This window comes from Narcine bancroftii, chromosome 4, assembly GCF_036971445.1.
Source record: "Narcine bancroftii isolate sNarBan1 chromosome 4, sNarBan1.hap1, whole genome shotgun sequence".
In the NCBI taxonomy this organism is placed as follows: domain Eukaryota; kingdom Metazoa; phylum Chordata; class Chondrichthyes; order Torpediniformes; family Narcinidae; genus Narcine; species Narcine bancroftii.
This window is the reverse complement of record NC_091472.1, coordinates 43,238,454-43,253,218: the sequence shown is the minus strand read 5'-3', so window position 1 is coordinate 43,253,218 and position 14,765 is coordinate 43,238,454. Positions and strand designations below refer to the sequence as shown.

At 40.6% G+C, this 14,765-nt stretch overlaps 1 long non-coding RNA gene across 1 annotated transcript in view; it reads right to left on the bottom strand.

The window, feature by feature from the left end:
- The window catches only part of LOC138760502 (uncharacterized), a 56,923-nt gene extending 50,590 nt beyond the window's left edge, over positions 1–6,333 (bottom strand). The window contains exons 1-2 of the long non-coding RNA XR_011355668.1: positions 6,285–6,333; positions 5,866–6,014 (exon numbers count right to left, since the gene is read on the bottom strand). This is a non-coding gene — a long non-coding RNA (uncharacterized lncRNA). The remainder of the gene's footprint in view (positions 1–5,865; positions 6,015–6,284) is intronic.
- Between the last annotated feature and the right edge of the window lie 8,432 nt (positions 6,334–14,765).

The following is a 14,765-nucleotide window of genomic DNA, read 5'->3' as shown; positions in this document are numbered from 1 at the left end:
AATTGCTGGTGACATACACATCTTGACTAAAGCATTCCAGGTAACCTAGGCAGAGGCAAATCCAAAAACCTCAATTGTCCATCCAGCACTTCACTCAAGGCAGTGCTCTTTCAGAAATGCATGCACGTGCCTTTATCTTGAAAAAAAAGTAATTTAGCTCTCCCCTGTTCATGGGAGAAATGTCATACTGAGTATTAGAAATATTGGAATATGCAGTTTCAAGTCAAGTCAAGCGAGGTCAAGACATGTTTATTATCATCTGAATGCAAAAGTACAATCCGATGAAACAGCATTCTCCAGTCCTTGGTGCAAACCAGGCAGACACACAACCAAACATAACAGACATACAAACAAACAATACATATGCAGGACAAGTATTCATATATTCAAATAAATGAATATATATTGTTTCATAAATATGAGAGTCTCGGATGTTTTGTGTGAATAGTTCCTTTGGTTGTTTAGTATTCTCACTGCCCATGGGAAGAAGTTGTTTCTCAGCCTGGCTCTGATACTCCTGAATCTCTTTCCCAATGGGAGTAACTGAAAGATGCTTTATGCATTAGTTCTATAAGTAGTACCTCCTAATTGCAGGCCCCCATTGGTCCTGAAAAATCTCAAGGTTTAATCTTTCATCATGGCAATGATTTCAATTAAGAAAAAAAATCACCTGCTTGAGTTAAAATCCCTTCATTCCTTGGCCCTCCATATCTGCAACCAAACAAGATCTGGGTATATTTTATTTCCTTTCTTTCTAGAAGTGTGATAGTTCCACGTTAGAATTGTTCAGTCATGGCTAGCCATGCTTTTAGCTGCCAAATCTTCAAGGATCTTAATTCCTTCCCTATTCCTCCTTTGAGACATGTTCTAAAATCTCCTGATGAGATGTAGTGTCAAATTCTATTTGGTAACTCTCCTGTGAAGTGTCTCAGCATATTTTGCTACCTTAAATTCCAGGGGATTCATTCTGTTGCTGAGGGAGTTTAGAACAAGACAGCCAGACATCAGTTTTATAAAAAGGACATTGTTACTTGCATAAAATTAGTCCAACTCAATTCCCTGAACCAATGTGTCAATCAGCAGTATTTCATACTCAAGATCTGTGTGTGCCAGAATATTTCAACTTGTATGAATAAAACTTTCTGACAAATCAGCATTATATTTCCATTCTAGCCATTTACAATTAAACAGCAACCAGGATAATACAGAAACTATGGAACCAAAATATGGCTAGTGATGAAATTATTTGATGCTATCTCACAATTCAGCTTTCAAGACTTCCAAAAAAGCTTCCTGAGAAATTGTCATTGCCTTAATAAATTCCTAGATCGACTGCAGCACAATTCCTAATAATCTATTTAATATCTAACTCTATGATGGATGATTTTGTAAGACTGTTAATGCTTCTGGATTTGGGCCAAATATGAGCTGAAATATATAGTCAACAAAGAATAGCATAACATTTGAATGTGCATTAATTGACCCCCCCCCCCCAAAAAAAAGTTCCTGAATTGGGTGGGTGAAAATTTAGCTTGGGTTTGTGCTCCAGAGACATGAATGTTTCCTCATTTAATTGTTTACATAGATGGATAATATGATCGTAAGATTTCTCTGGTATTAATTTAGGAGTATTCAAGGAAACATCGGAGAAATAGATAGACCAAATGGAAATGTTACCAGCAGACACTGGTTACGAGATGGGTTTGAGACTGACTGGGGTGATAAATGAGACAGGGACCCCTCAGATTTGTCTTGACCCATTTTTATGTCTCAGCATCCTTGTCGGACATTGGCAGTATCCTCCTGGAGGTGATCATGTATGAATGAAACAACAATGTCTTTCAGCCATTTTCCATTGTTATTGGCTCAATTATTTCCTCAAATGCACAACATTTATCTAACATACTTAGAGGTAACCTAAACCTAAAATAGAGACATTGCAAATGTCTCTTGTGTTCAGTAAGTATAATCCAACAAGAGGCCCAACATATGGTGAGAGATGGTAAATCAGAGAATTGTATGGTTTTTATGAACACTAATTCTACAATTACACTAATTGGTCGAAGAACAACCAGAACTTTAGCAGATCAAAGTCTCAAGTTGCCTGCCTATAACTTATAAATACAGGAAGTGCAGACATCCCTCAGATACCCAGTCTCTTTATGGTGCCTATCTGAGCATACACAGCAAAGATAAAACATCCCCAAGGCATTTGTTATGGATGATAAACCTTCAATTGCTCTCAATTCATCTCACACTGCACTATAGGCAGGTATTATTTAGCCATGTATTGTAATGCTCCATGTCTGGTTAGCAGGTTTCTCCAGTGATCTTTTTGTCTGTTCTTGGGTGCTAACCACAGTGCCTGAGCATATGTTTCCTGCTCTAAAAGCTTCCTTCTCATAAGAGCAGAAGCTGCATCATCCACATTAACCTTACAAATTTGATTGAATTTTTGACGAGGTGACCAAGAAAATTGATGAAGGGAGGGCAGGAAATATTGTCTGCCAGAATTTTAACAAAGCCTTTGACAAGATCCTGCTTGGTAGGCTGCTTTGGACAGTTACATCACATGGGTCCAGGGTGAAGTGGCCAATTGAGTACAACATTTGCTCAGTGGTAAGAGCCAGAAAATGGTAGTGGATGATTTGATTTCACCTTGTGGGGTGGGGGGGGGGCGCGCCAATGACCAGTCATGTGCCACAGGGATTGGTGCTGGGTTCATTATTTTTGTTGTCTATATTAAGGATTTGGATGAGAATATAGTTGGCACGGTTAGTAAGCTTGTGGATGGCAAAAAATGTGTGGTATAATAGACAATAAAAAAAGTTATCTGAGAGTATAACAGGATTTAAAGAAGCAGGAAAAGTGGGCAAAGTTAATAGTGAGTAGAATTTAACTCAGACATGTGTTAAATGATGCATTTTGGGAAGTTAAACCAGAGTAGGGCTTACACAATAAATGACAGGGCTTTGGAGAATGCCCTAGGTCTACAAGTATACAGTTTTTTTCAAAGAAGTGACTCAGGGTGGACAGAATAATGAAGAAGGCATTTGGCTCACCTTCATTGGTCTGAGCAATGAGATAAGAGCTGGGACGTAATATTACAGCTGTAAAAGGTATTAATAAATCCACATTTGGAGTGCAATTGTGATTGCCCATTGAAAAAAAGGCTATAATTAAGCTGGGCAGCGTGCAGAATGACGTCACTGGATTTGTGTTATAAGGAGAGATTAGAATGGTTGGGCTATTTTTACTGCAACACAGTAACATCTTAAGATGCATAGATAAGGTGAATGGTCACAGTTTTTTTTCCCCCCAAGATAGGGAATCTAAAACAAGATTTAAGGTAGGAGGGGAAAGATTTAAAAATGATCTGAGGGACAACATTTTGACACAAAGCATGGTTGGTAATTGCAATGGTCTGCCAGAGGAAATGTTAGAGGTGGATACAATGACAAACGATTGAAAGACACTGAGACAGGGATGTAGATCAGAAAGGTAGAGGGCCAAACACGAACAAATGGGACTAGCTCAATTAGGCAACTTAGTTGCCATGATAAGTTGGTTGGAAGGGCCTGGTTCCTTGCTATATAACTCTATGACATTATTTAGAAGGTCCCTGCCTTTACTTGCTTGAGTGCCAAAGGCTTCAGCAGTTATAAGTTAAAACCTAACAGCACAATTAATTATAAATAGAGGTTCTAAGGTGACTGATCAGGAAATGAAATATTTAAAGAAAAAGATATGATTAAATTCTGTCACATAAATGGTCTCAAACAACAAGATAACACTTTTTGCCCCTTTATTTCTGTATTTTTCTGGCAGAAATGTGAAATGTACTTCTTAAAGATCTTGGCCTTTCTATTTTCAGATTATGTGCTATTGAGACTAAATGCTTTTAAAGATGTAGTATGATTAGCAGATTTTTTTTATAGCATAACATCTATTAACTGGAGATAATTATCACAAAAGCACAGAGGTATTCAGGCTAAACAGGATATAGCTATTTTTAAACATTGCAATCCTTCTGCTGACTCTGTGTTTATATTAAGGGCTTGCAGAGATACTTCTTGATAGAGGAAGTCAAAAAATATGGGTTTCAACATGGTTGAAATAAATTAATTCAATAATTTGTTTCTCATGTGGATTAAGGAACTGTCTAATGTACTGTAGTTCCATCCAGTTTTTTTGGAACTTGTATGTGTATGAGATAACTTGTCTTGTGTTTTCCTTAAAATTTTGTAAGTAAATTTATATGTTAAACTCAATAAAAATATTTTAAAAAGAAAAAGATAGAGGAAGTCATATTTCTGCCTTTTACTTAAGGAACGCTGATTAACAATCATGATTTATCCTTTAACCAGGTCATGAACTTGACCTTTCCCTTTCCTTACAAACACCATATTTACTGTGCCCCAAGAAATTGCTCACAGCCTTACACCACAGTGAGGAAAGTGGAATGATTCATGCATCACTTGTCTATGAAAGCTAAAGGTTCTCCTCCGTACTGATCAAATACTTTGATCTTCAAAGTCACATGAAAAAGAAAAGTCCACAAAATAATGCAATTAATATGTATAAATTAGCACGGTGCGATCTACACAGAATAGAGTAAGCCTGACAAAGTAATTAATGTTGACCATCTTTTGCTTTTATTTAGCAGTTTTTTTTTTGTTTCTGCCTTTTTAAAGCGTGAGCAATATGAAGGAGAAAATTAGAGGTGGAAAGGAATTATTCTGCAGGTTGGCATAATCTTGGTGAGTTGAATGCTCCTTTTGTGTTAATAGGAAGTATGGATATACCCAACAGGATGTGGTTTGAAACATGTTCCCAGAAGTATTTTGTGCCATTGGGAAGTGTGAGTTTGAGACACTGGTGATTGTGCAGTTGAAGAATTTTTAGGAAGCGCCTGTTAATTGAATGGGTCTATGTTCAGGGATGATGCACTCTGTAAGATTTCCTCCTACTCTTTGCTGCCATCACACCTACTTCACTGCAGTGTTCTCTCAGATGTACTCTTCATAACATATCACCCATGCAGCCGATCACGACATTGAACACCCACCTTTTTTGGATCTGGCATTGTTAAAAATACTAACATTTATTATGCATTGTCAATAACATTTTAGATGGTGATAATTATCAGCCTCCTTGATCTGTTTCCATCTTTTTTAGGAAAGGGTTTTTTTTCACAGTGCTATTGGGGAGAGAGTACCAGGATTTAGACCCAGTAAAGATGAAGAAGCAGTGATATATTTCCATGAAAGGTGCATGACTTGAAGGGGAACCTGCAAGTCAGAGTCTCAGAAGAAGAGAGTCAGACATTGAAGAAAGAGATGAGAAAAAAAAATCTTTATCCACAGGGTCTTTGGAGAGTTTATAAAAAGGGGTTATAGGTTAAGGGTTAGGAGGCAAAACTTAGAAGTAATATAAGAGAAAGCTTCTTCACTCAAAGAGTGGTGGCTGAGTGGAATGACCTTCCAGAAGAGATGGTTTCAGTAAGGTCAATTTTGTCATTTAAGAGGAGGTTAGATGAGTACATGGATATGGGCAGTGAGCAAGTAGGTGGAACTAGTGGAGTTTCACTTAAATCGGTGTGGATCAGAAGGGCCGATATGGCCTGTTTCCATACTGTAATTGTTATATGATTATAAGAGAGTTGTGGAGAATGAGTTCCCGGGTATATACAAGTATAATTTCAAAATCAATTGCTTTTAGGATATTAAAGAAATCAAGGGTTATGGGGCTGGTGTAGAAAAGGAATGCTAAGGCAAAAGAAAATCAGCCAGGGTCTTTCTGAATATCTAAGGAGGCACAAAGTCAAATATTTTATATTATCCAATCCAATCCAGTTTAGCTGACCTTTCTGACCATGATCGGGGTGTTGATTTATGTTAAATTTCTCTCCTTGCCATTATTTTCAGTTGTAAGCTGTTATTCAACACTGAGCAGATAGGCGTGTTCCTTAAAAACAGGCAAAAGTTTGAAAATCTCAGATGGCTTGACAGCACCTATAGAGAAAGAAGCAGAAATAGCAACAACTTTTAATTAAAATTAGTTTGGAGTGGAAATATTTTATAAACATAATTAGGATTTGTACAATTTGGGAGGAAAATCAATTTAGCAAAGTAATATGGACATTTCTTGCATTATATTTGGAACATGCAAACAAAGTTTATGATTTCATGTAAGACAAATCCAAATGAATTTATCAGTACCTCCTTCTAGTAAATGACACTAAAAAAGAAATGACAAAACACACTGAAATTTTCACTGAATACCTTATTGTTGGTGACTCTGTTATTTCATAGAATCTAGGGCTTCTGATCATGACTGCATGCATGTGTAAACAGACAGCTTGTCAACACTGCTGCCTGATATCATCTTGGCAAGGCTTGTTTACACCTCTCAGAAAGCAGCTTGTGGCTTACTCCAGTTGGCACACATCCTCATCAAACCAAGCAAAATAAATAAATAGAATACTGAAGACATCCGGCAATCTTTCAATTAGTCAGGCCACTTTCTAGTAGATGCTGTGGTTTCCATAGGAACAATATTACCTTTATTTCAACCAGCCCTTCAGCGGTGAGGTACTCAATGCACCATCTGAAAGCATCTTTCAGAGGTTTCTTCTTTTTAATTGAAATTGGATGAAGTCATCGCCAACTGTATCATATGCAAAATGTGGGAAGAGATTGAGTGGTGTGGAGGAACAAAGGAAAATTGGAATGTATGTTCACAAACCTTTAAAGGTTAGCAAGATAGGTCAATAAGATGGTTAACTCTTATTAGCCAGGCCACAGGATGTTAGAATAGGAAGGTTAGGCTTTAACCCTGCTCAATACCAGGTTAGGCCACTGTCTGAACATTGCATACACTGCTGGTCATCATATTATTTGAATGAGATGATTGTGCTGGAGAGAGTGAAGAAGAGATTTATGTTATCCAGACTAGATACTGTGAGTTACAAGGAAAAATCCATAAAAGGTTTGGTTGTTTTCTTCAGAGAAGAAGAGGAGTGGGGTTGGACTGAATTGAGCTATGTAAGGTCATGAGCAGTCCAGACAGAATAAATAGGAAGGGCCCACATCCTTTAGCAGAGATGAAAAACAAACTACAGAGCATAGGTAAAGGATAAATAAGGAAAATTATTTCACCAAGAGAATGATAAGAATCTGGAACTCATTGCTTCAAAGCATGGTATTTAAATGTATGCTTGAATCTAGTGCTGGAAGGTGGGATTAGATTGGCAGGTACTTTTCAGTTAAGAGAGACATAGGGTGGCACGGTTAGTGTAGCAGTTAGCATAAAGCTGTTACAGCACCAGCATCCCGGGTTCAAATCAGGCGATGTCGGCAAGGAGTTTGTGCGCTCACTCTGTGTCTGTGTGGTTTTCCTCCAGGTGCCCTGGTTTCCTCCCACCATTCAAAATGTATGGGTCAATGGGTGTGATTGGGCAGCACAGGAGGGCCTGTTACTAGGCTGTATGTCTCAATTTAAAATTAAAATTTAAAATTTAAAATAAAAAAATTGGGCCAAATGACCCCAACAGTGCCATACCCTTCTGTAGTTTTTCTCACCCTGTGACCTCTTATTCCAAGATGGCAAGAGAAATGGCTGCATGGGCACTTCAAGATGCACCTAGAAATATATTGCTGTATCTTCACCATCACTGGATCTCCCTCCCGATCAGCAGTGTGTGATAGTGGCTTCACTGGATGATGCCTCACCATTACCAACTGCCAATCATAATGCACCAGTAGGATTCTTTGGGAGCTGGACAGACAATCTTTAGTTTGATAGACTACTTCTATTTTCCAAGCAGAAAATCAAATTTGATTGGAAACTTGGTCTCAAAAGGTAAATCCAATCCATTTGGATAGAAAAAAGGTCTGAGCTTCCTTAATAAAGAAAAAAACATGAAATGCTGGATATTGGAGTCAATATATCTCCATATCACCTTATATGTCTTATCTTCCATATGATCCCTTTTTCTTCTCTCCCTTTGTCTGGCACCTGCCTCTGTCCCTCATCATTCATTTCTCCCTCATTCACCCATCCCCTTTCCCACCTGTCCACATTATACCAGCTATCTCTCTTTCACCCTCTCAGTCCTGATGAAGGCTTCTGGCCAAAATATTAACTATTCTTTTTCTCCTAGTTATGCTGGTCGACCCGTTGAGTTCCTCCAGCTGATTGTGGCTCCACACGCATGCATCCAAAGTCTCTCGTGTTTCTCCAACGTATGGAGAAACAGCCTTACAAATTCAGACTGATCACTTTGTACCAAAATTTGGAAAATACCTACCTGCCACTTTCATTGCTTAGAAAGATGGGGAGTTTTGGTGGACAGTGGGGAGAAAAGAGCAAATGGGAAGTCCAATATAAAAGGTGGAGAACAGGACAAAATAGGGGAGTTGTGGCATGGCTAAAGCTTTGCTCTGTGTATAGCTGGTCCTTAACACCAAAGAAAAGACATCTCCGAGAGTTAATCAGAGTTAAACTCATGAAAGGACAGGATACCTTTGGCCTACCCAGGTAATGAATAAATCATCCATGTTAGGTAATGAATATATTTCAGCTTTTAGGCAATGACTTAACCTTGACCTTGTCATCACTGCATTGGCTTCCTGTTTTGTTTTGATACTGCTACATTAAGAGTTGCCAATCTCTGCGTGGCTTGATCCAGTTTTTCTTTAATCTCTTCTATGAAGGCATTGGGCTCAGATCAAAGCTTATTGTAGATGGGAGTAGTTTTGCTTCCAGTTGGATCTTTGCTTTAAGTTCTTTTATCTCCCAGTTCCTCTTCTTAAAGATAGAAACTTATCTATCCCACTTCTGGCAGTGTATGTTGTGGAACCTTTTTTTGCTTTGTAAGCTGAAGATTTTTTTCCAAGTCCAAATTGATCTTTTCAGCTAGTTTTGCCCCACTAATGCCTCTTTCACTTCTATCAGAGTGGGATCCAATTGTCACCTCAATACCTGACTAGAATTTGAATCTCTCTCACAGCAAAAAATTCTGTCTCCTTGCTTCTGATAAGAGGGGAATGAAATACTAAAGTGAGCCTACTTCATTTCATGCCCTCAGAAGCACTCCTCAAACAAGCATACGAACAAGTATATTGCTGTTACATTGGAAATCACGAACAAAAGTTTAGAAGTAACATGAGCGGGAACTTCTTCACTCAGAGTAGTGGCTGTATGGAATGAGCTTCAGGGAGAAGTAGAGGTAGCAGGGTCCAAATTGGATAGATATATGGATGGGAGGAGAATGGAGGGTTATGTGCAAGGTGCAGTAGGTGGGGCTAGAGAAGAAGACTTGGTTCAGTGTGGACTAGAAGGGTTGAGATGGCCTGTTTCTGTGCTGTAATTGATATATGATTATAGTTTTATTTAACGTGGGGAAATATGCAAATCACTCAACTCAAACACGGAGAACCCAACAAAATGATGACAAATTTGGGCTGAAGAGAGCAAAGGTGGAATTTAGCTCAAGATGGCTCATTGAAAGTGGCCATGCAAGTAGAGAGGGTGGTAAAGAGAGTGTACCATATGCTTGGTTTAATTGGGTGGGGAATTGAGTAAAATTGTAAGGAGGTGGTGTTGCAGCTGTATAAAACTTTGGTTAAGCTGTATTTGGAACATAGTATGTCATTGTGGTTGCCCATTAAAGGAAGGATGTGAAGGCTTGGAAATAGATACAGAGGAGGTTTACCAGGATATTGCAGGCCATTTCAGCCCATGAGTCCATGCCCCCCAATTTATATCCAATGAATCTACACCTCCAGTAGGTTTCAAACAGTGGGAAGAAAATAGAGCCCCTGGGGAAAACCCATGCAGACATGAAGAGAACATACAAACTTCATACAGATAGCACGGGATTCGAACCCTGGTCCAGATTGCTGGCGCTGTAAAGGCGTAGCACTAACCACTATGCCAGATGTGCTGCCCAGAGGGTATGAGTTACGGTGAGAGTTTGGACAAACTTAGATTGTTTTCTCCAGAGTGTACAAGGTCAAATGGAGATCTAATGGAGGTTTATAACATCATGAAAGGCAGTGATAGAGTGGATAGTCAGAATATATTCAAACATGGTATTTGTACACACCACTACCACTTCCTCTGGCAGTTTGTTCCAGATACTAACCACCATCTGTGTGGAAAAATTCTCCCTCAGGTCCTTTTTACATCCTTTCCCTCTAATTTTAAATTGCCTTCAACTTCCTACCTTGAGGAAATGACTGTGGCTATCCACCTCTTGTATAAGTTTACTGCTCAATCTCCTGCACTCTAGGAATAAAAGCTCCAGTCTATCTAGTCTTTCATTATAGCAATCCCTCCAGTCCTGGTGACATCTTGTGAATCTTTTCTACATCCTTTCTGGGTAAATGACATCTTTCCTCAAGCTAGGTGACCAGAAATGCACAAAAAAAATCCAAGAATGGCCTCAGCAACATCTAGTACAGTTATAACATGACATCCCAACTCTTGTACTCAATGGCCAGAACAAAGAAACATGCCAATTGCCTTCTTCACCACACTGTCTACCTATGTAGCACATTTCAGAGAACTATGAACTTGTACTCCTTGGTCTTTCTGTTGGACTACACTCCTGCCATTTAAGTCCAATCCTGGCTTAATTTACTAAAATACATCAATTGCACTTGTCCTAATTAAATTCCATCAACTATTCCTTATCTACTTTATCAGTTGTTCTAGTCTAGATCCTGGGGTAGCCTTAGATAAACTTTCTCACCATCCATTATATCACCAATTGCAGTGGCATCTGCAAACTTACTAACTATGTTAATTACATTCTCATACAAATGGAACTGGAGAACCCAACATTGATCCCTGGTCACAGGCCTCCAATGTGAAAAGTTATCTTCCACCACCACCACCACCACTCTGTAACTCCTGTCACCATGACAAGTTTGTATCTAGTTGGTTACCTCATGTGATCCAACCTTCCACACCAACCTGCTTTGTGGGATCTTGTCAAAGGCCTTGCATCTGGACTTGTTATTCAACTATGCTTATCTAACTTAAATGCTTTTTCAATGCTGGGTGAGTAAAAGGCTGATACTGTTTGATAGATTTTGGTTGAATTATGCTGGTCCTTACCTATAAATTAACCCACCCATTCAACTGCAACTGAATGATTGCTCTGAACCTCTTCTGAAGGGGGCAGCAATGCTCTCTGAGGTAAACTGTTATTCTGTATCATCCTGATTGGAAATTGTTCAAATGTTCAGAAGAGGAAAGAAAAAAATTGTTACAGTTGAATGTTGGTTGTATTGTGAACTATTTAATAATCCCCATGTGTTTTCTAATTCCCAAACCTCATCTCCTTTCTGCAGCTGATAAGCATCCAATAAAATTCTAAGAGATATCCCTTCTGTGAACACAAGTTAGGAAATTTTGGCAGGCTGTTTGAGAGTGGGAGGACATTACAAAAGCCATAGCCATTTCTCTATGGGAGAACTGTTTGCGCACTGAACTGAAGGTTAATGCTTAATGTTGGGATAACAATAAAGGTTGAACCACAATACATTTCATTTTCTAAACGGGAATAAATAACTGTATGGACATGTTTCAGTTGTACGCCCCAGCATTCATCATCATCCAGCAATTGTTCCTACATCACAATATACTCCCATGCAACCATCGTAATTCCACATGCTGCCAGCATAATGATCATCCCATGGTTAAAGCCACACATAACAAAAGCTCGTGATTACAGTAGTACTGCTGGCATATATAAAAAAAAACAGCATCTGTAAAACCCTTATTGTTCATGTCTATTATCCTGATGGAGGAGGGCAGCGAGCTGACAAGGTTTGTGGGAGTGAATAGATGATGGAAAGGGAGACAGAAATTGATCTACTGCATATCAGGCCTGCAAGAGTTCATGATTTATGTTCAATTTAATTATAATTTTCAAAATGATTTGCCATTCATCATCCAGGGGTATCATTATTAATATTTATTGTTTGAAAAGTATGATGGTTTTCCACAATGTTTAGGATCATATATTTGTTTTGATGGCTCAGTAGGTAAATGTGTTAGATTTCACATGATGATGTTCCTATATAGCCCCCTTGGGGTGTTTAGCTAAATAATAAGTGTCAATGTTCCAAAACCATTCTGTTATAGTCGCACGAGACATGCATTGAGCGAAAGAACGACACAGAGTCATAAGTGAGTTGAAGAAACTTACTTTAATAGAACTCTTACATGCATTTAAATCCCTTGGAACCCAATGATGCTTGCAACTCCTAGGACCTTTACGATGTCAGCCTCCAGACTTGCCCCGCTCTGGGAGCCCTCATAGTGTAAGGTAAAACATCATGAGATGGGAATGTGTAAGGAGTTACCCTGTACAGGGCTGTAACAAGATGTGAATGCATCCTTGTACTTACAAGATAAGAGAGACATTGATGGATTGAGAGGCAGGAAGCTAGCAGGGAAAGGATAGCAACAGTTTTAGTCATTGGACAAGTAATGATATGATGATGTTCTAAGCATGTATCCAAGGGTATAAAAAATCACCATTTTGCTGATAACGGCAGAATGCATTCTCCGACTAACATGGTTAGTTGCAAGTGTTACAATCCGGTAATAAAGAACAAAGAACCCTGATTTCGACTCAGCCTGGTGTTTGTCTCACTCATTCATGAACAAAGCAGACCTAACAATAGTCAGATCTGCCATGGACTGTGAGCTGGTTCCCCTGTGGCATGGGTGAGCTACCACATGACCTTCCCCCCACCCCAAACCAATATTAAGAGGTGTGGAGTCTGTTGCCAACACCTCTTTTATCTGTTTTGGTGGCTAACCTCGTTGGCATGGGAGTGGCACAGTCACAGTGTGTTCCTGGTCTAGGTGCATTGGCTTGAAGCGGTCAATAGTGAAGGTCTCCTCGTGACCACTCATGTCGAGACCTCTCGTGGTTCTGTTCTGATTCACCACCTTCTACTGGACCACGTATGACTGGTGGAGTGCAGTCCGGTGTGGACGAAGATGTAGTTGCAGTCCCAGAGGTCCTTGGGGACAAAGGAAGGCGTTGGGCCCTGGCACGAGGTTGGGACAGGACCTAGTGTTCCTACGTTCTCTCAGAGTCTTGCGAGCACTGCCATGGGTTTCTCCTCTTTGCCACTGGCCACTGGCGCAAACTTGCCTGGAACTGTCAGTGGGTTGCTATTTAGTAACTCTTCTCTAGAAGATGTGTCTAAGTCTTCTTTGGAGCCATGCAGATGACAAGAAGCACCCATGGGAGCTCATCGACCCAATTGGGACTTAGAGGTGCATCATCAGAGCCAAATTCAGTTGCCGGTGGAAATGCTCCACTAGGCCATTGGACTGCGAATGGTAGGTTGTGGTGTGGTGCAGCTGGGTCCCAAGAAGCTGTGCCAGTGCCGACTATAGGCTGGACATGAATTGTAACCCCCTGTCTGAGGTAATGTTGGCAGGCAGGCTGAAATGTGCAACCCATTTTGCACAAGGGCTCTGGCACAGGACTCTGTAGACATGTTGGTGAGTAGTATGTCTTCTGGCCACCTGGTGAACCTGTTGACTATGGTGAACAGTTATCATGCCCCCTGGGAAACTAGCAGTTGACTGATGATATTGAAATGGACATGCTCAAACCTCCTGTGCATCGGCTGGAAGGGTTGAACGGACGCCTTCACATGCCTTTGGACTTTAGAGGTCTAGTAATGTATGCATGTCCTGGCCCAGTGCCAAGCAAATCCATCTGCCACCATTTGGATGGTTGCCCAAATGGATGGGTGGGCCAAACCATATAGTGCGTCAAAAACATGATGCCTCCAAGCGGCTGGAATGATGGGCTGGGGTTGGCCAGTGGACACGTCACAGTGGAGCTTGCTGCCTGATGGGGCGATGGGGTTGTCCTCAAGTTGCAGGCTGGAGACTGCGGTGCAATAGGCCAGCATTTCTTCATCCAGCTGCTGTGCCTCGGCAAGCACCATGTAGTCCAACCCTGGGGACAGGGAATGCATCGAGTGGATGGAGGTGTGAGACAGTGTGTCGACCATAACATTGTTTTTCCTGGAGATGCGTTTAACGGTGGTGGAATACTCCAAGATGTATGACAGTGTTGCTGCCGTGCCGACCATGGATTCGGCTCTTTGGTGAATGTGACAGTGAGGGGTTTGTGGTCCATGAAGACTGTGAAATTCTGGCCCTTCAAGAAATACCAGAAGTGCCGGATGTTGAGGTAGAGGGCTAGCAGCTCCCTGTCAAAGGCTCTAGGGGCCACAGGTGCTGGCTGAAGAACACGAGTGGTTTCCACTGACCTTCAATTAGTTGTTCCAGCATGCCGCTGACTACTGAGTTGGAAGCATCAACAGTGAAGGCTGTGGGAACATCCACCTGCTGGTGTACAAGGAGGGTGGTGTTAGCAAGGGTGTACTTGAGCTGCTTGAAAGCCGTTGCTGTCTCCATGTCCCAGGTGATTTCTTTGGCCTTACCAGACATCAGACTGAACACAGGTCACATGACTTGGGCTGCTGACAATAAAAATGGTAAAAGTTGATCATGCCCACAAACTCTTGTGCTGCACCTGGCAAACAGGCAGATGGCCTCGACTTGTGCTGGCAAGGGAATTGTTCCATGCCGGACAATGCAGTGCCTAAGGAAATCAATGCCCGACGGCCTGAACTGGCACTTCATGAGGTTGATGGCCAGGCCGTATACACTCAGACAGCAGTAGAGTTGGCACAGTTGTGTCAAATGTTCTT